Here is a 20,272-nt window from a genome sequence, read left to right on the forward strand (position 1 = left end):
TCTCTGTTAACAAGCAGGTGTGTCTTTAGGGTGCTTATCCGTGCAGGTGTGTGAGTGTGTACTAGCCAGCATGGGCAGTGTGTGTGAATATGCACTGGACATGTGTGTTGCTGTCAATCACTTTCTCCTGAGCTATATTTTAGGTTTTTTAAAAACTTATTTTTTATTAGCATATAACATTTGGACAGGAGATGCATTGTGATATTTACATATGTGCTTACAATATATCTTAGTTAGATTTACCCCCTCCATCATTCTCCCTCTTCTTAGAATAATTTCAACAGGTTTCTTTCTTCTATTTTCATACATGAATACAAAATACATCCACCATATTCACCCTCATTCACCTTTCCTTACTATCATCCTCCTCCCACTGGTACCTACCCCGGGAAAAGACCTGTTTTACCCTCCTGTCCTTCTTTTTGTTTTTTTTTTTTTAAGTGTGTATTGATAGTCCAAGGGGAAAATTCAAATTCAAATCGCCCCGTGTGACTAATGGTTATCCAGCTGGATCTGCCACTAGAGGGCAGCACTGGAAGGCTTCAAGCAATGAAGAAGGAGCAGTCCAAGTTAGTGTAAAAACTGAAGTATTGGTGAGTCTTTGCTTCTCAAATGTATTTTCTTTTTCTTTGTGCCATGAATGCCAAGTCTGGGTGCTATTGGTTTCTTCACAGGGACACTGGATGGTAGCCATGGGCACTTCCTATATGCCTAAATGCACAGGGGCTTCCTAACCCCCCTGAGGATGTTTTGCTTTTGCTGGTTGGTGGGTTGATCTTCACAAAAGTTGGGCTCTCAGCTCTTTAGCCTCTTTTGTTTGGAAATCAAGCTCAGAAAATGGCACAGTTGTGTTCTGCCATCCAGGAGGGGAGCACATTGGAGCATCCTCAGGTTTGTTTTATTCACTCCTCGTTAGGGGATACTCTGAGGTCACTTAGGCACCTCCAGACTCTGTAGTGATTTGTGGGCCTTCTGTTCTTTTTCTCAGTTTCTGGGCCTCCCTCTCCTGCCTCTCAGTCTTCTGCCCCCACCCTCCCCAACTCCCACCTTCCTGAGGCCCCACTTTCTCCTGTGTTGAGCACCTGCTGCGGTTTTCTCGTTCCCTTAGGACGGCTGATTCTGAAGATGGAGGAACGGAGGTGAAGAAGCCCCCCAGCCTCCCTGGCTTCAGGACACAATGCGTCCTTCTAGCAGGTCACTGAAAGGGTGCCTGCCTGTCCCCTCTCTCCCAGAATTGCAGGAAATGATATCCCTGTCCTTGCTTAGTCATGGCGGGAATTCTGGAAGCTGATATCTCTCAAGATTGACCTCCACTATTAAAAAATTATTGTACACATATTTTTTTCCTGTTCATACACTCGTGCTGCCCATGTTCCCTTGGCACACTTCGACAAAATTGTTTAGACCAAAGCAAAACAAACTAGACAAAATGTTCTTTTGTTGCTTTGTTCACCTGGGGGCAGGGTTGGAGCTGGGCTGCAGGAAGGGGAATGAGGGCTAACTCCTTCCTCCATTTGTGTCCTCCTTTCTTTCCCCGTGGATTTGTTGAGAGCAACAGCAGACCTTGACCACTGCTGTGGGCAGCCATAGCCCTTCTAGGCCCCTAGGAGACCTCGAGCATTCAGGCAGGTTGCCCCTGCTCCTGCCCTCTCCCCCTCCTTAACTTCAGACATCAGTGTGTGCCTTGACTTTCCAGTGTCTCCTCCTTTGGACACTCTGTGGACACTGCTCCACAGAGGAGAGTTGCCATGCTCTGTCCAGCCCAGAGTTTAGAAACAATTCCCTTTATCTAGGCCTTTTGTGGGGAAACTGCAGCCCAGAGTGGCAGGGACTAGTGTGGCCCCATATCTGAGCTGCTCCCCTTGGCTTGCCCTTAGCTGTCTTTGGACCCACACCTGGCTCTTCTCATCCTGGGTCTGGGGACCTTCAGGCAGGCATTTCTGATGCAGTCCTCTGTGCTAAAGTGCCATCCTTGGGGACCAGGGCTAGCTCAGAGAGGTTGTGTGGAGTTGTCTGATGCTGCACAGCCTGGACCATATCAGTTTGGACTCCATGCTGGAGTTCCTGCCTCAGGAGGCATTTGTGTCCTCCTGCTCTCTCAGTGGCTCTGAGCACCCATTCCTTAGCTACTGGATGTTTCAGTGTGTCCACTGTCTCTTCTCTATGCACAGAAAACAGGAACAAGAATGCTGGCTTTTATTTCTTCTTGTTCTTGTTCTTCTTTTTCCTCTTCTTTCTTCTCCTCCTCCTCCTTCTTTGGTGGTGCTGGGGGTTAAACCCAGGGCCAAGTGTTTGCTAGGCAAGTGCTCTGCCATTTGAGCCCACCTCTTTTCTTTTGCTTTTAGTTTGTTTTTCAAAAGATAGGGTCTTGCATTTTTGCCTGACTAACCTTGGACTGCAATCCTCCTACCTGTGTCTCCCGAGGAGCTGGGATTACAGGCATGCACCTACAGGCCTGGTTCTGTTGTATGCTTTCTGTCTCTCTAAATAGCATAATCTAATTGAAAAATGTGAAGAGGAAAAACAGAAGTTTTTCCTTATAAGAAATGATTTTTTTTCAGTCTTATTTTTATGTGAGAAGGCAGGAGCTTGGAATTCATCAGCCCTCAGAAAAGAGAAGAAAAAGGCCCTGCTGTCTCCCAGGTCATGCTCAGACATGACCCTGGTGCAGGAACACAGTGCAGAGGTTCCATTAGCCCCTCCCCACAGACTGACGGACTGATTGACTCACTCAAATACTCATCGAATGTCCCTTGTGCCTGTACCAGGTAGCACAGGAAATGCAGTGAGGAGAAAAATAAAGTCACGGTCTCTGCTAGGACTTCATCTTTGTGAAAGTCAGACTTATCTTTGTCCATTCCATTTTGTATACTGTTGCCAGAGGGACTTCAAGCAACACAAATCCAGTGACCTCATCCTCTGCTAAAGCCCCTCAGGCCTCCTTGTCCACCTAGTGCAGGGGAGACAGAAAGGCATCCAGAGCCTGTGTGATCCTCTACTCTGCTCTCCTTACCTCTAGCCCTGCACTCCACCGCCCACCCCAAATGGCCCCCTCTCTTCATCCCTGGACTCTCCACGCTGAGGACTCTACAATAGTCTGCATTTTCCACCTGGAGTTCCCACACTGGCAAACTTACGCTGGCTGACTGTCCAACCCTGGACCATCTACCTGGAGAATCAAAGATGTCTTACCTGAGCTCAACCCAGTAGGAGTGCAATGAGTGTCGTGTGTCTAAAATTTCCTCCTAGGCACAAAAAGATAAAAGGAAGCAGGTGGAACTAATGCTGATAATGCTTGTTTAACTCAATTAATCAATTTTAATAAAAAAATATTATGCATCAACATGGCATCAATATAACAAATCTGAGGTAGTTTACCTTTTTTTACATTATGGCTGAAATTTGGTGTGTATTTTGTATTTACGGTACATCTCAATTTGGATGTTAATATTTCATTGGAAATACTTGATTACTATTTAGGTTTCATGAAATATAAATTGGATTAAAATGAGATAAAATATTTAGTTTCTTAGTTTCAGCAAACACTCTGCAAAGTTCTGCCATGTTCTACCCAGGATTGGCCATGGCAGTGAGCCCAGGATGTCCTACACATTCCAGCCCAGGACAGTCCAGCCTAGGCCTTCTCAACTGTGCACTGCTGACTTTTATGATGGATAGTTCTTTGTTGGGGTGGGGTAACTGGCCTGTGCTCTGAAGGGTATTTAACAGCATTCTTGACCTCTGTGTTAGAGGTCAATGTTAGAGGTTAATGAACCCCTAAGTTCTGACAATAAAAATTACCTCCAGACATTGACAAATATCCTCCTGGTCGGGGTGGTGGTGGAGAATAACCCCCCTTTAGAACACTTGGTCTTCAATGTCCAATTTAGGACTATCCACACTGGCTAATTCAATATGGTCTATACTGGGACTACTCAAGGTACCAAATGCAGGATAGTTTGGCTGTGTAGCTCAGGGTTGTCCATATTGGGCAATACGAGGTCTCTATGAGTCCGTATAGGACTCTTCACACTGCTAGTCTGGGTGATGTTCCCAGAAGTTATGAATTGGTTCCTCAAGAACCAAAACAGATCCACAGCATATACCCTGTTTCAGAATCTTGGAATTACTTGCCAACATTTTAAAATCCAGAGATTTCACATAAAAATGTGTTATTCTAGTTTACTTGAAAAACTCAGGTCTCTCTGAGACCCCATTCCTGTTCAACAGCTATCAGTTGGAATTGAGTACCAATTGTCCTCTCTAAGGAGAGGCCTGTGCTGTCTGCACTACCCGATCCTTTTGTACAGTAGTGATGCCCACTGAGCCATCCAGGCATTTGAGTCTGTAAAACCAGCTCTGCATTGACCCGTGCACTGGTCAGTACAAACTGGTGTGGGAGAAGGGTCTAGAGGAGGCCTATTCACTAGAATCACCCATTCAGCTTCCTTGATCCTTCAAGAGGAAACCCTGTGGCCAATGAATGATTGACGCATGTGGTATTGGGGCCTCCCTCCTTCATTCAGAGCCTCCTCGACTTCTGTAGGATTAGCTGAGTGGATGCCACATCGGGTCAGCTACTCCCTTCCACTCAACTCTGTCTTCCTCACTTCCTCAGTAAACTTTCTGCATGCCAATATTCCTTCCAGAGTCTGTTTCCAAGGAAGCCACTGTAAAATACCCATCTTCTTGGCAGCTCTTTGCTGAGATCTGGCATCTTTTCAGCATCAAGAAAAATCATCTTAGAACATCTGGGTCCCTTTAGGGCTGAAAATTCCATCCTACAATGGGCTTTCCAGCTGTGGCTCGTGGCTGAACGTCTGCTGTTTGCTGAGCAAGTCCCTGGATAGTTTGGATACTGTTGCGGCCACCTCAGATGTTGATACAAAACAAGGGAAGACAGTGAGAAGCACATTCCACTTCAATAATGAAACCAAATCCAAACGCAGAAGCCACAGCTGTCTCAGAGGAAACAGCTCCAGCTCCTTGGCTTCCTCCAAATGGGGGCCTTCTGTCTTTTCCAAACTGGTGTTTGTCTTCTGGCTTCACTTAGAAGTGTAAAACTCAGGTTGCTGTCTCCTACTTGACCAGCCCAAAATAGAAAGGCATACCTATATCAAGTGAGGCTGTCACTTTATCCCCCTTACCAATCACCCAAGTGATACTTCGTCTGCAGGAGCTCCTGCTGGCTTGCCACCATCTGCAGAAGGAAATTCAAATTCTTCAGTCTGGGATTCTGGGAAAGCCAGGGTCGTGTCTGTGATTCCCTTTGTAATCCAACTGTCTCTCACACACTCCAAGCTCCAACCCAGACCAATCCCCTAAACTTTTCTTGGACATCCCCTTGTCTGTTTGTGCCTCAGTGTCAATGCCTGTGCCATTTCCTCTGCTTGGAAATCCTCCGCCCTGGGTGTGATGGGAAAACTTCTACTGCCCTGTCAGGACCCACTTTGAACATCACTTCCTCTGGGATGTCTCCTCTCCCGACTCCAGACAATATTAATGTCTGCCTTCTCTGGGACTCCCCCACACCTGAAGCCCTTTCTTAACACGGTGCTAGTCTCCTGCCTTTGATGTCTGAAGGGAGGTGAAGGGAACAAGTCCTAGTTGACGTGTGACCAGAGTCAGTGTGTACATGGCCACTCCTTTCATCCCTTGGCTAGGGTTGCACCCATATCATGGTGGAAAGGGACACTGACTTGCTGTTAATGCTATGAGCTTGAATTTTTTTAATGGACAGCTCGCATCCTGCCCCAGCTAAAGCATCCAGCCTTCAGCTAAGAGCTGTTCCAGACATTTAGCTTCTTCTGCTCTAAATCCCACTCCTCTGCTTGTCCCAGGTGTTCTCGCTCTGGAACAACACTGAGTTCTGATGCTAGAAGACATCTGCAGATCTGCTATTAAAATAGAATTAGAAAAATTCAGGAAGAAAGAGTCACACTTCTGTCTTTCCAAGATTCACACTTCTGTCTTTCCATCAGTCTCTACCAGAGAGCTTGGGGGCTGGGAGGTGGAGAGAAGTCCCCAGATCTTTCTTCCTTCTTCCTTCTTGGGAGTTGGGTGAGGGTGCCCCTGGCCCATAGGCAAGTAGTCTGACCACATTTCCTCCATTCCATCCTAAGAGCTTCCCAGAAGCTTCTACCTCTGGTGAATTTGGAGCCAGATATCACTTACCTTCCACTACATCTTCTACCTTCATTTTGACAGGCACACACTGTTCTCAACACTTTCCATGTCACCCTGGTCACATACTGTTCCTGCTGGGGAAGCAGACTCTGAGTCAAAGATGAGAGAGCAGGATGTTTGTGAATGAGGGGAGGAGTCTTGGGACCAATGCCTCGGGAAGGATGGTGGTGGGAGAAGAAGGAAGAGGTGGGGGAAGAAAGAGGTGGGAAGCAGTGCTGGGCAGAGGGCACAGTTGAGCTGAGTGCAGGTGCACCAAAGATCCTTGGCAGCCCCAATGCTGGAGCCAGAATGGTCCCGAGAGTCACCCAAGTTGGGATAAGGTGGCCAGGACTAATGCCGATTAGTCATTGACAAGTACTTGGGTAAGGCAGTCTTCTAGGCTGAGACAATCCCCAAAGAGAGCTGACAGCTGGGGACTGTCTGCTGTCAGTGTGCCCAGCTGGGGGAGAAGGACTTTGTTTCTCAAGTGGGAGGCATGTCCCAACCTTTACTACCCACAGATCGTCTCATTTAATTCTCACAATACCCTAATGAAGCTGCTATTATTATTGTCTCTGTTGACAAATACAGAAACGGGGGGAGGGGGCTCAGACAAGTTAACATACTTTGTTCAAGGTCATGGGGCTAGTGCATGGCAGAGCTGGAATTCCAACCCAAGTGTAACAGTCCTGAAGTCTTTGCTCCAGTCACTTACTTGAGTTGTCCCAAGATATCCACAAGGCCATGACTTCCTGAAAAGAGGCCCTGATAGGGCTTCTTAATAGCTAGGTAGACTTAAATATCCTACTTCAATGGTTGGGAATGTAGCTCAGTGGTAGAATATTTGCCTAGCATAGGGGAGGCTCTGGGTTTGATCTCCAGCACCACTCTATCTGTCTGTCTATAATAAATATTATATATAGTAAGTATTATATATTTACATATGCAAGAACTTCAAACACTTTATTTATTTATTTATTTTTGATACTGGCAGTGCTGGGCTTTGAACTCAGGGCCTCACATTTGCTTGGCAGGCGCTCTACCACTTGAGTTACATCCTTAGCCCTTGTTGCTTTAGTTATTTTCCAAATAGAGTTTCATGTTTATGCCTGTATCAGCCTGGACTTCTATCCTCCCAATCTCCACCTCCCTGGCAGCTGGGATTCCAGGTGTGAGCCACTGCACCGGGCCTTCCAAATACTTTTAAATCAGACTTGATTAAAAGTAGAGAGTAGAGGCTTCAAGCGTCAGCAGCAAGTACCTTGAGAGAGTATGAACACTTTGAGAATGCAAAGCCCTGGATTAGCCATTAGCCTTTATTTAGATGGACGAGAAAAGTGCAGCAAATATTTACATACGTTACCATGAAATTCAAGTTAAATTTGTATTTATTCTGTATCTTGTCATCATAAAGTTGATTGTCTGTCCAAGTGTATTTCCTAAGGGGACAACAAACTTTCCCAAAATATTGAAAGGTTTATTTTAATAGTTCCAAGGACTGTGGACTTTTACATTTGAGACTGTGAATATTTGTTATAAGAAACTAAATTTATTAGAATGTTTGTAGAAAACTGTGTTTGCTCACTTAAAGTTGTAAACTCTGATTTTCATAAGAGGTTGACTTCACTGTGAAAATGAGCCCATAAGGACCTCGCTCTAATGAGCCCAGCCAACACAAAAGACTGTGCTGATTTTCAATTAGGGATACAAATGAAGCCATTCATCCTCGTAGGAAGATTATTTTGCAAGAGAAATAAATAAGTGACTCTAATGGAAAACTTTAAAACAACAGTGCAAAGTCTGGCTTTTTTGTGAACACCCCTGAGGTGTTCGGGGCGGTGATGAATTGACCCTTTATAACTGGGGTCTGTCTTTCTGTCCTCTGCTCAATCTTGAAGCATAAAGCCTAAGTTCAACCCCAGGGTCTTTGTTGGTTCTGTTATTGAAGCAGTTTGGTCTGTTATAAGTTGAATTGTTATCCCACCTCTTCACCTCCCAAAAAATCTACGCTGGAATCTTAACTCACAGTACTCCAAGATGTGATCCTTATTTGGAATTAGTCTTTTCCAGAAGCAACCAATTTAAGATGAGGTCATTAAGGTGAGTCTTAATCCAATATAACTCGTAGAAAGAGGGACAATTTGGACATAGACGGACAAGCACAGAGAGAAGATGGTGTGAAGAGACAAAAGAAGATGGCTATCTACGAGCCAAAGAGAGAGGCCTCCCAGTCCTCAGAAGGAGTCAGCTGGCCAACCATGGCTTCAGACTTCCTGCCTTCAGAACCAAGATGATAAGTTCCTGTTGTTAGAGATGCCTGGTTTGTGGTACTTGGTGAGTGCTGCCCTGGCAAACGAATACAGGGGACTTTCTGATTCTTTTCCTTTTAGGGCTCTGAGTTTTGACAACCACTTCCTTCTTCTTTTCCTGGCTATCCTGCCATAAAATGACAGAGGCCATTTCCTGATGAGTGTCCAAGAGGCCACGATGGCTTTCTGGAGAACCATTTAACACCCTTGCCCCATTCCTGTTCTCTTGAGTTCCAATACCATTATTACAACAAATGGTCCTGTTCCTTAATGGACACTGTTGCCATCTCACTTCCTCTTCTCCTCACTCCCTGTTGGCTTCCTGGAGTCAGCCTCCTGTAGGCCATGTGCCCTCACCTCTCACCTCGCACCTCTTTCATTTCCACTGACAATTGGCTACACCACCATCCCGATGTGCCTATTCAAATATCCCCTTCTGCTGGTGACCTTGCAGGCCAGTCACAAAGACGATTCTGTTCCAGTGATAGTCGCACTGAAGGGAGGCTCTGGCACCAGTCCACCTGTCGGGTCTGAGATTCATTTTCTTTCTAGGTTCTTGTTCTTTCTTGGGTATCATTTTTTAAATGGAAATTGGCACCAGGTTCATGATAGCAAATCTGGAAAGTGAGAAAAGAAATTTATTTTTCACTGGTGAGCCAGGAAAATGCTTTAAATATAAGCCGTGGGTGCAATTGGGAAGTTGGGCATTGTGAGTGAAAGCTCTCTGCGTGTGCATAAATCTGTGAATTCCAGTCTGTAGCTTTCAATACGGGACTTGGATTGGCGTGAGCAGGTGTACGTGCGTGTGTGGCTCCATCTCTCTATGGAAAGGTGTGCAGGATTTGTATATATGTGCATACTGCTGTGTGTGCAAGTAGGTGTGACCGAGCACATGGGTGTGCACAGGGTTTGTTAGTGTGTAAGTAGATGCAAGTGTGCATAAGCTATGTCCCAGGTCTAGAGCAGGCAAGGAAGGATTAGTTGGGATGAGAAGCTCTGAGGAGATCCACTGAGGGAGGAATAGCCAATGTGTCCTGCCCAGTGTGGCTACAGTTGGATGCTAAGTCTGTGTTGAGAGCCAGATGTGCCACCTTCCTCCATCCATGAGCCACATCTGTCCTGCTGGGCTCAAGTTAAGCACACTGTCTCTGCTGAGAACTTGGAAGCACAAATGGAGTCCCTCTGTGAGCTGCCTGGCTGAAAGACTCCTCCGCTTTGCCCCATTCTAAGTGTGTGTGCGAGGGCCCAGCTCCTGGCAGAGGACCAGGACATACCTGTCACCTGGGCCTATTCTGAACATGACTCAACAATGGCTCTGGCTACTCTGATAATTGACTTTCAGTTTGATTTAGCAAAGTCATATAGTGGGCGCCTCTCTCGGACCCCAGTTTAGAGAGAGAGCGCATGTAAGCGAGCTTCCTGGGGCTTTGCCTGCAGCAGGTTCTTGGAAAGGTGGCTGGTGCACTGATGGAGATTGGTTAGGTGACCTCTCAGTCTTCATTTGGAGCTCCTGGCTCTACTCTCTCCTAGCCTTAGTGTCGTCTTCCCCACAGCAGCTCCCAGCCAGGTTAGCCTCTGTCCTCACCCAAAAGGGAATGTGTCTTGGCCCATGCAGGCTGCTAAAACAGAATGCCACAGGCAGGGTGGTTTTCTTATAAATAATAGAGACTTATTTCTCATGGTTCTGGAGGCTGGAAGTCCAAGATTAAGGTGTCAGCAGATTTGGTGCCTGGTGAGATCTCTCTTCCTGCTTCATAAATGACTGCCTTCTTGCTGTGCCCTCACATGTCAGAGGGGTAAGGTAGCTCTCTGGAGTCTTTTTTTTTATAGGGGGACTAAACCCATTCATGGGACTCCTTCCTCATGATCTAATCACCTTCCAAAGGCCCCACCTCCAAAAACCATCCCAATAAGGCATAGGATCCAGCATGTAAACTCTGGAGAATACACTGTCTGCAGCAGGCTGGCTCAGGCAGGTTTAGTTGATTTGCCTGTGTGTTGAGTCTTGCTTCACTTAGAGGCATCAGCCCTCCAGGGTAAGGAGTCTAGCGTGTTTCTCTGATTTCCTTCTGCCCATCCTCCTCAAAGGGACCCAAAGGTGAGATCTAGGCAGTGACAACCTAATGATGTAGCTCAGTGAGTCTGAGGACCACGTAGGACTGAGGAGTTTGGAGGGTGTTTTCTAGGAGAAGGGAGGGAGGCATGGGGCTCATTACTAAGGAACAGTATTGCCCTCAGGGCAGAGGGAGCCCTTGAGAGCAGAGTTGAGGGTCCAGGTTTTCATGACTCTACAGAAGACAGAGCATCTTGCTATCTCCAACAACCAGGTTCCAGGTGGCTACAGGCTGGAGCCCCCTTCTTATTCTGCATGCTCTCGATCATTTGTGACCCATGCAGACAGTGCCCTGACTTCAAGTTCCTTCCTCCCTGTTTTTCCTGCAGGCCCAGGACAGATCTGGACACAAGCATGTGCTGAGTATGTGCCCCTCCCAGCTCTCTTCCTGCCCAGGTTGAGCATCCCTGAGGTCCCAGGGATGACTGGGGTTCAGATGTGACACATGTTCTCTTTCTCTGGGGATCCCCTGCTCAAGTCTGCAGTCCACTACAATAACTTTTCTCTTCATTGAAGATGAGATACCTAGACTTAAAACCTCTCATAGGCTTGGTGGCCTGGGGGCCAAGGTCTGATGCCAGCTTGGCCACCTGGCTGGATGGGCAGAAGCTCTTTGTCTTTGTGAACCTCAGTCTCCCTCTCCATGAGCAGCTCTGGCAGAGCCACTAGCTTCCACTCAGTTTCCTTAGCTGTAAATGGGGAGCACAGGCTGTACCCAGGGTTTCTAATAACATGCAAACCCCCACCCTTACCTGTGACCCTTGCCCAAGGGATCCTCTGTTTCAAGGGGAATACGAGTTCCCTATTTAAATCCTCATTTGCAGCAAGTTCTGGCAGAAATAGATGAACCTGCAGGTGCCACCTTGACCATCTGTGACTGGCAGGTGTCAGGCACGTTCCAGGGCCTATGCTGTTTCTGGGGCTGGCTTTATCCCTGACTCTGCACCTGCCACGGGGCCTCCTCTCTCCTTCCAGAGGGAATTCTGGGTTGGCAGAGGCAGAAGAGGCTGGTCACCTCAGTGAGGTTGCTAGTGGCCATCTGGTGGGAGAGGTGATGTGGGCAAAGTCCATTCAGAGGCTTTGGGTGATGGGATGGTGTCAAGCTCAGGTGGACACAGAGTGAGGTTTCAGCAAGGTGGGGGCTGAGTGTTACTGACTGTGGCATATGAGCGTGTGTAAACGGGGCTGGTTTCTCTTGATTGGTTTAAAAAGGGACTTTGCCTGAGTATGAACTATTCTTTGCCAACATCTTAAACACAAAATGCCTAACATAAGCACTGGCATCGCAAGGCTATGCTACGTATTTGGAAGAGATCTGAGCTGGAACCAGGTGTGGTGGTTCACTTCTGTAATCCCAGCACTTGGAAGGCAGGAGGATAGCGAATTCAAGGCCAACCTGGGCTACACAGCAAGACCCTGAAACAAACAAGAGCCCTGAGCTGGGAGACTAGAAAAGACACCTGGCTTCTAGTGCTGGGTGTGCTTCGTGCTCCTAGTGTGGCCAGCTGTAGTCCAGGTGTGCTATACATGAGTCTTGACCCCAGTGACTTCTGTCTTCCAGTTACAGTGTGTCGTCTGAAGAGATCACGGTTAAAGTGAAGCCCAGGGCCTTCTACCCGGTGGAGCAAGTGCTGGCCCGGGGACATAGGAGGGAAACTTTCCTTCCTGCCTTCTGGAACCTACGGCCTAAACAGAGAGGTGGCCAGTCTGGGCCAATGTGGTCAGGGCTGTGGGAGGAGGGAGGCTGGGGCTGGGGAGTGGAGAGATGTCAGAGGTCCTGGGCTGGGGGGAGATAGCAGGGAGAGAGGGAAGTTGTTGGTGGTGGCCTCTGACATCCATCAGTGACTTATGCCAAGCCTGCAGAGTAGGGCTGTCACAAGGAGCCTCTGGCCAGGTTTGAGTTTTTAACCAGGCAGGGATCTTGTCCTTAGGGCTTTCCTGGGGTAGACAGAGAGCAGGTGTCTCCTGTTACAGGGAGCCCACGTGGGGAGGAGAAGGGTCATCCTTCCTGGCTTTGGGGCTCTCACTGCCTGTGGAAGTCTTCAGTCCTCTCCTCCCCCATGGTCTAAGTGCTGGCTGGATAGACCCAACCAGTCCCTGTCCTCATCGGTGTCACCCCAGCTCTCCTCTGACAGCTGCTTCTGCTCCGGCCAGAGATGTATGCATATTGGATGTGAAGGGTCTGTGGTTGAACAGATTACCATGCACAGGGAGGAGCCCGTTGCTATGGGGACAGCTATGCCACAAGGTCACGGTCCGGTCCCTCAGCCGGACCCCACCCCCTGCAGTTTGTGGAATGATTGGGCTTGACGTGTTCATTTGCTGCCTGTTACAAGTCCATTTTCTGGGCCGGAGCGGGCATCGTGGGGCGGGTGGAGGGCCTTGTTGTGGACCAGCTGCTGCAGCTGCTCGACATGCAGCATAAATATTAGTCTCTCTCAGAAAGAGGCTCAAGTGCAATTGTCTTTGGCCCATGGACGTGACTGGGCTGTTTGCCCACATTCCGTCCTATCCCATCTGGCTCAGCAAATGCTTCCAGAACCCTGGAAGGCAGGGTGTTGTCTGCCTTGGGTCCATCTAGGGATTCAGCCTCCCAGGACCCTGATGGGGAAGAATTCCACCCCTAGGTGGAGGATGGAGGTGGACATTGTCAGGGGTTGGGCATCTGGAGTGTGTCCCTTTACTTTCTGCAAGACAGGCTTTGCTTCTAAACCAGTTCCCCTATCAGGCAGCGCCATGACGGTCTTCTAGTCCGGCTCAGAGTAGGGTGGGTCACTGCCTACCTGGTCTCTTCTCTGCCATGGTCTCCTCAGGAGTCACCAAACCTGGGTGCGAGCCCTGACCTTGTCATCAATGTCATTCAAACCACATTGACTCTGTGTGGGGCTCAGCACTGGAGGATAGGGTCATGGTGTGAAAAACAGGACTGTCCAGGTTATGGTGGGCAGACAGACAGAAACACAAACCTGTCACTAAACAAAATAACTTCAGTTTCAAGTGCTGTGAACAAATGCTGTGGCAGAGAGGGGCTGGGGCCCCGTTAACCCTGGTGTTCATGGCCTCTGAGAGGAAGTGACACGATTGGGTTGAGGCCTGAACCGTTGTGATTTCAGGTTCCTGGTCTGTAAAAGGGTGGTGGAGCTACCCCACATTGTATTGGGTGAGATCATGTGTGCAGAAGCTGGGACCTGGCTGCTGGAATTAGTGATGTCCTCAGATCAGGGCTTTCCAAACCAATACGTGAATAAAAACTAGCTAAAGAGCATGTTAAAAATGCAGGTTCCCTTTGCTGGGTGAAGTAGCATGCACCTGGAGTTCCAGGCAGGAGGATCAATTGAGTCCAAGAGTTCGAGACCAGCCTGGGCAATATACGGAGTCTCATAAAATTACAGCTAACCAGGCCCAGCCCAACTTTCAGAGTGATTCAGCAGGACTGTGGAGGGACTCTGGAATCAGAATTTTTGCAGGCACTAAAAGCAAAATGGGCACCACACAGAACATACTTAGAGAATCATGGCTTAGACGCCCCTGCAGGAGACCCAATGTCTCTCTTCTGACCCCCAAGACTCAACTCTCCAAGCTGGGCACACTGCTTGGAGACCTGAGCACTGTCTGCTCTCAGTCCTGGGCAGGACTGGCCTCTTGGACCATGTGAAATGCTTCTTTGAAATCACCACTGCCCCAAACTCCAGTGTCTGGCTTGATGAACACACGGAACATCCTTCTGCTAACATCCCTGTGGGAAAAATAAAATAAAATCCCCATGGCGGGATGTGAATACTGGGTCCAGCCAGCAAAGGGGAATACGGGGTGCACATCCTCTGTCAGGAGAGGAAAATCAGACCCTCTTGGGGACAGAGGTGGTGACAGGTGGGCTGTGGGTAGTGTGTGGGGACATTCTAGCAGGCTTTGGCCACTCTGAGAGATCCAGAGACTCAGCCACAGGTCCCCATCTCCCACCCCATCTTCCTTTTGCCTTCCTGGTCCTCGGCTTCTCCCATCCTGAGGCTAGGGTGTAAGTCATCCCAGTTCTTTCGAGTTAATCGTATCTAGTCAGCATGTGTTACACACGCTAATGTCAACAGCTGCTAATTATACATCCCCACGACTACCCTGCTGCCAGTTGTGGGAACTGAAGCAGGATGATCGGGGCCAGGAGAGCCACCCTCTACCCCATATGTTATTTTACTCATGGGGCTGCTGCTGCTTTTTTAAATTGCAGAATTCAGATCTGACATTTGTTCTTACTTCCTGCCTCAGCCTGGGCCAGCCCCACCCAGCCAGCAGCCCTGTCCTGATCTAGCATGGCCCGGGGAGATGAGAGAGGACCTATACAGTCCTTGCCTGGGGGGTCTTCCAGCAGGGCCACCGGGAGGTTGATTCATAGGCAGGCAGAAGGCCTTTAGGGCCTCTTCCTCCTTTAATCTGGCTGCTTTCCTGCTCCCAAAGCACCCTGACTTGCTGTGTGGTCCCAGGCTTGGTCCTGAATTCCTCAGCTCCTGTTAGTAACAGGGTGGGAGCAGAGTACCCCCACTCCCTGCAGCCAGTCTGGGTATCCCCTGGCTCTGTATCCCCTCTTACTACCTCCACCTCTTCCTAAGGCTTCTGGGCCTCAGTTTCCCCTTTTACGTAATGGAGACACAGACAACACCCATCTTAAAGGGTCCCAGTGAGGATCAAGTCAGTGGTTCTCAGACCTGGTGTTTCATTTGGAATCAGAAGGTGATTAAAACCTGGTCCATCCCTAGTCCTGCATGCTACAGAATTTCTAGGGCAAGAGGTCAAGATGCCATGTAAAAACAGTGCCAGGCCATTCTGGTGCCCAGCTGGGTATGGGAAGCTTCCAGTGCACAGTCTGGCACACAGCAGACCTTCAGCAAATGACAGTCCTTGCATCATTGCAGTTTATGTGGCATTGCCTGGTAATCCACTCATTTGTTGAAACCAGTAGACTAAGACGAGTTTCATTAATTGAAAAAACCCCAGTAAAAGAAATATAAGTACGCTCACATAAAGGGCGAGTGAGCAGGAACCAGTAGATCGGTTTTGGCGTCTCTCCCCGCTCCAAGGCCAGGAGCAGGGGCAGAAAGAAGCAAGCTCAGGAAGGGTAGAGGGAGAAGGTGGTCGTGGCCCCAGCAGAAAATGCCATGACCAGGAAGGGCACAGGGTTTTGATGTCTTCATCACATAGTTTTGGAGGTCGCAAAGCTGGATCTAAGGGAGACTACCTTCTTGGAGCCTGTAAGAAAGATAAAGGTCCTGTACCCAGGATCCTTTGGGGCCTGGCCCAGCCTCTCCCAGAGAGAGCAACGGTGCTTGAACAATGGCTATGAGGCCAAGGTAATCAGAATGGCCTGTGTACCAAGGACACTCCCACCAAGGGCACTTCCCCAGGTCCAGCTCAAAGCCTCCTCCTGGTCCAAGCCTCCTCTAGTGAAGCTGCCCCATCTGTCCTGCATTGCTCCACTCTGAGTCTGTCTTCATTGACCTGTGTTCAGTGTGGTGCCTGGCATACAGTAGGTGACGATACACAGGAGGCACTTCTAGTTTTTCAGCAGCAGAAGCCATGATGGGGAAGACATCCAGCTTTGGAGACCTTGAGGAAGAACCTGGCATTTGCCTGCAGGACAGAGGTCTCATGGCCCTAGGTGATAAAACAAGAATGTGCCCTCTCTTTTCATGGTGCCCAACCATAGCCTCTGTCCCTATGAGGTGGGCCCTTGTTGAGTGGCCACTGGGGCCTAGCCAGCCATCAGTCTGGAGATAAACTGGGCTGTTTTACTGGAAGCTGGGCTGAGGAACCAGACTTAATGTCATCTACCTGTGGGAGCACTGAAACCTCCCATGACAGGGAAAGGGCCTCTTCAGGAAGAGTACTGAACTGTAAGAACACTATAGATGGAGGAAGATATCTTTGTATTCATATCTCAGGTCTGCTACTAACTGGCTGTGTGACCTCAGACAAATTCCTTAACCTCTCTGAACCTTAGTCTCTTGGTTTGGGAAATGGTGTTCGTCATTGGAAAGGTGGAAGATAACATCTGTAAGTACACAACACCTCGGAAGCACTCAATAAATACTGGCTGGTATGATTATTGATATCATCTTTAGCTGCCCTGACTTTTTTTTTCTTTTTTGATAGTCACTATTATTTCCTCCAGCTGTTGGCGCCTGTGCTGGGATCACCCGAGGCCGTAAGCCAGCCTGGAAGAGCTATTTCATAATTAGGCTGGCAGATGCAGGATGTATTGGACCCCCTGCCAGGGATCACAAATTGATTAGTGTTGTTTGTGGAGGAGGAAGCCCTTCAGCAGGTTTGATGGGGATGAGCCATGAATCCCATAGCATCAGCTGGAGGCAGTGCTCCTAGGGTGTGTAAGGACCCTAGAGCCACAGGGGGACCCTGGCATGTTTGGCAGGTGGGGTTGGGCTTAGACACACCCAGAGTTCCAAGGAGGCCATGCAGAGAAAGCTGCAGAAAAACCACCTTCATGTTTGGCCTGTGTATGTGCCTGTTTCCCATGTAGCCGTGTCCCACATCTGTCTGTCCCCCGGCTTAGCTGGGGTGGGGGTGCGTGCTCTTCACCCCGAACACGTCCTTGTCTGCCCTTGTCTGCCTTCCCCTCGCAGCCTCCAGCAGCCCAGAAATCATGACTTGTGTGTAGTGACAATGTCACCCACTTTTATGTCTGGGGCTGGGCAGACATGCAGGGCTGTAGCCCTAGATCTGCTCCGAGGATTTGGCCTTGTCCCATCCTCTCAGGGCTGTGACTGGCTGTGCACACCTTCCCCTCTGCTTCAGTCTGTGCCAGGTCACTGGGGTCATGCTTGCTGGAACCAAATTCCAGTTCACAGTGCGGGGGGAGGGGGAGGTGGCAGGAGGGGGACTGTGAGTGAGCCCCTTTTACCCAATCTACATTCATGACCCTTCCTCAAGCCTCAGCACTGAGCGATCTCTTTATACCACTCACTAATTGTCTCGCTTAATGGTGTCAGTGAAGCCAGGTAAGAGCCATTGTTACTCCATTTTATAGATAAGGAAGTGGAGTGTCCAAGCTGGCAAGGCAAGCTGGAGCCAGAATTTCTCTCTCTCTCTTTTTTTTTTTTTTTGGCAGTACTGGGGTTTGAACTCAGGCCCTTGAACTTACTAGGCAAGACCTTTACCACTTGAGCCACACCTCCAGCCCCTGGAGCTAGGTTTTGAACCAGACTGTCTGACCACGCGATCTTTTCTCTTCTCATTGAGGGAAAGTAAAATACAACAAAATGCATAGCTCTTAGCATACAAATGTCACCCATGTAACCCTCCTCCAGGAGGATCCTGAACCCTCTATCCTTCTTCATGCTTCTTCTTAGTCTCTAGCCCCCTGGTTGAGGAACCCCTGTCTGACTGCTATCCTGTAGATGAATTTTGTTCTTGGATTTTGTAGAAACGTCATAGAGTGTTTTTTTCCACTCAGAACCATGTTTTTTGAGATTTATCCCTATTGTGGTGCAAATCAATAGTTCATTGCTTTTATTGTTGAGCTGTATTCCACGGTATAAAGGGACCACAAACCACAAGTTGTGTATCTCTTCACTCACAGTTGGGCATTTGGGTCGTGTGCAGTGTAGGCTGTAGTGAATAAAGAGCTCTGAATATTCATGTACGAAGCTCTGTGGGGGCCTGAGTCTTCCTTTTTTGTTGATTGGTACTTGGAGTGAAACCTGAGTCCTAGGCAAGTATAACTTTACAATTGTCCAACATGCTTACATAGTTAGGCCATTTTGCATTCTTGCAGGAACGTGAGGGAATTCTGGTCACTCCACATCCCCGACACACAATACGCTTTGATCTTAGCTGCTCCATCAGACAAGGGGCTCTCAGTATCTCACTTTGCATTTCTGTGGTGACTGATGATCTTGGGTCTACTCGTACATGTTTGTCAGCCACTTATAAATTTTCTTTTGTGGTGTGTCTGAACGTTCCCCCTGCCACCCCCCAGACTATAGCTCTTTTAAGTGTTTCTCTCTTTGTTTATACTGAGGTTTGAACTCAGGGCCTTGCACTTGCTAGGCAGGTGCTCTACTGCTTGAACCATGTCCCCAGCCCTCTGTGCTTTAGCTATTTTTCAAATAGACTTTCACCCTTTTTGCCCCACTAACCTCAGATGGCAATCCGCCTACCTGTGCCTCCCTCATAGCTGGGGGATTACAGGCAGTAACCACCATCTCTGGATCACTTGTTGAAATGGCTAACTTTTTCCTCTGGCTGGCCTTGAATCTCCATCCTTCTGTCTCTGTCTGTCAAGTAGCTGGGATTACAGGTGCGCACTACCATGCCTGGCCAATCTTGCTAAAGCACATCTCTTCATCACTCAAACCAAGGTGTTTTGGGGGGCCTTAAGTGCCAAACCAAATGTAAAGAAAGCCCTTGGCTGCAGCTCTACTCCATAAGCATGGGGTTCTAGAACATCTATGGGAATGGCCCCAAAGTCTCTTATGGCTGCCAAGTGCCCCATCCTTGCCCGAGAAGCAGCAGCTGTGGGGCAGCTGCAGGTGTAGTTAGTGCACCACAAAGGCTCCAGAGCTGTTTTCTGGAAAGATCTGTCCTTAGTACCTGGTCCCCCTCCTGCAACCTCCAGCAGCAACAGAGGCTGCTTGTGCCTCTTTCATCAAGGGTCTTCCTGTCACTGCTCTAGTTAAATGATCATCACTATCCAGCAGATTTTCTGGGCTGAGACTCCAAGGTGATTTTTTTTCCCGAAGGATCTGTTTTATGGGTCATTCAAGCTGATCACTACCATGGAAATATCCCTTCCCAACCCTGCACACGCCACCACACTCTGCCTCCCTGGGCCTCCCCTGTGGCTCCCTGGACCAGGGAGGATGGAGCAGTCTGGCTTGGAGGCCAAGGACAGCTCTGTGCAGGATTGTGACTTTATTTCCCTCCCTGACTGTGGGGCCATGGGAGGCTCAGGCTGGAGAATAGTGCCGAGATTGTGGGAAAATCGCTGTTATTACTGACATGCAGAAAACTTTCTCCCTTCCCTCCAGGGCAAAAGGAGGCAGAAAACTCTGATCTGTGCCTTAATAAGAGGTTGCCATCGTTCACAACAGCTATACAATAGCTATTAAAAACTATCAATTATTCAGATGTGGGAAGCTGGGGAGAAAGCTTTTAGGGGCACTTTTAAAGCCTGTATAGTGTCAATAGCAGTGTTATTAATTTCCAGCTTCAAGATCATGTTTAAACCTTGGCTACCGGAGAACTCAGGGGGTCAGAGAACCTTTATAAACATTCAGATTCTGAACTAATGAAATTTCCATGGCCGTCCCAGGCTCTGCACAGGCTCTGCTGCCAGCACTGCATGCTGTGGACTCTCAGCCTGGGGCTTGGCCCAGGAGCCAGGCCCAGGAGCAGTGCCCAGGCTGTCCTGGTTGGAGGGACTTGACCTTCCTCCTTCCTGGCCTGAGACCTGCCTTCCCGTTGGAACTGCCGCCCTGTCGGGCGCTGCTGACCTTCATGGCCACTAGGGGGAGCCAGGGTTCTCGGCAACGAGCTTCTCTCCCATTGTCTAAAGCCCAAGGATGTGATTCCGCATCTGTGGCTTTCTTTTCTCTCCTTTCCTTTCCTTTTCCTTTCTCTTCTCTTCCCTTTGACAGGGTTTAATTATGTAGCCCAGACTGGCCTCTGATTCTCCATC

At 48.7% G+C, this 20,272-nt stretch overlaps 2 long non-coding RNA genes across 2 annotated transcripts in view; one reads left to right on the plus strand and one right to left on the minus strand.

Annotated features, from left to right (window-relative positions):
- Positions 1 to 1,530, plus strand: part of LOC141417395 (uncharacterized) — a 37,409-nt gene extending 35,879 nt beyond the window's left edge. Inside the window, exons 3-4 of the long non-coding RNA XR_012441934.1 lie at positions 442 to 593; positions 1,109 to 1,530. This is a non-coding gene — a long non-coding RNA (uncharacterized lncRNA). The remainder of the gene's footprint in view (positions 1 to 441; positions 594 to 1,108) is intronic.
- A 1,670-nt stretch (positions 1,531 to 3,200) lies between these two features.
- Positions 3,201 to 6,244, minus strand: LOC141417202 (uncharacterized). Its single transcript, XR_012441790.1, has 3 exons — positions 6,175 to 6,244; positions 5,112 to 5,200; positions 3,201 to 3,245 (listed from the first exon to the last, which is right to left on the minus strand). It is a non-coding gene; the product is annotated as an uncharacterized lncRNA (long non-coding RNA).
- Positions 6,245 to 20,272: the final 14,028 nt, after the last annotated feature.

Source organism: Castor canadensis, chromosome 15, assembly GCF_047511655.1.
Source record: "Castor canadensis chromosome 15, mCasCan1.hap1v2, whole genome shotgun sequence".
NCBI classification, from domain to species: Eukaryota; Metazoa; Chordata; class Mammalia; order Rodentia; family Castoridae; genus Castor; species Castor canadensis.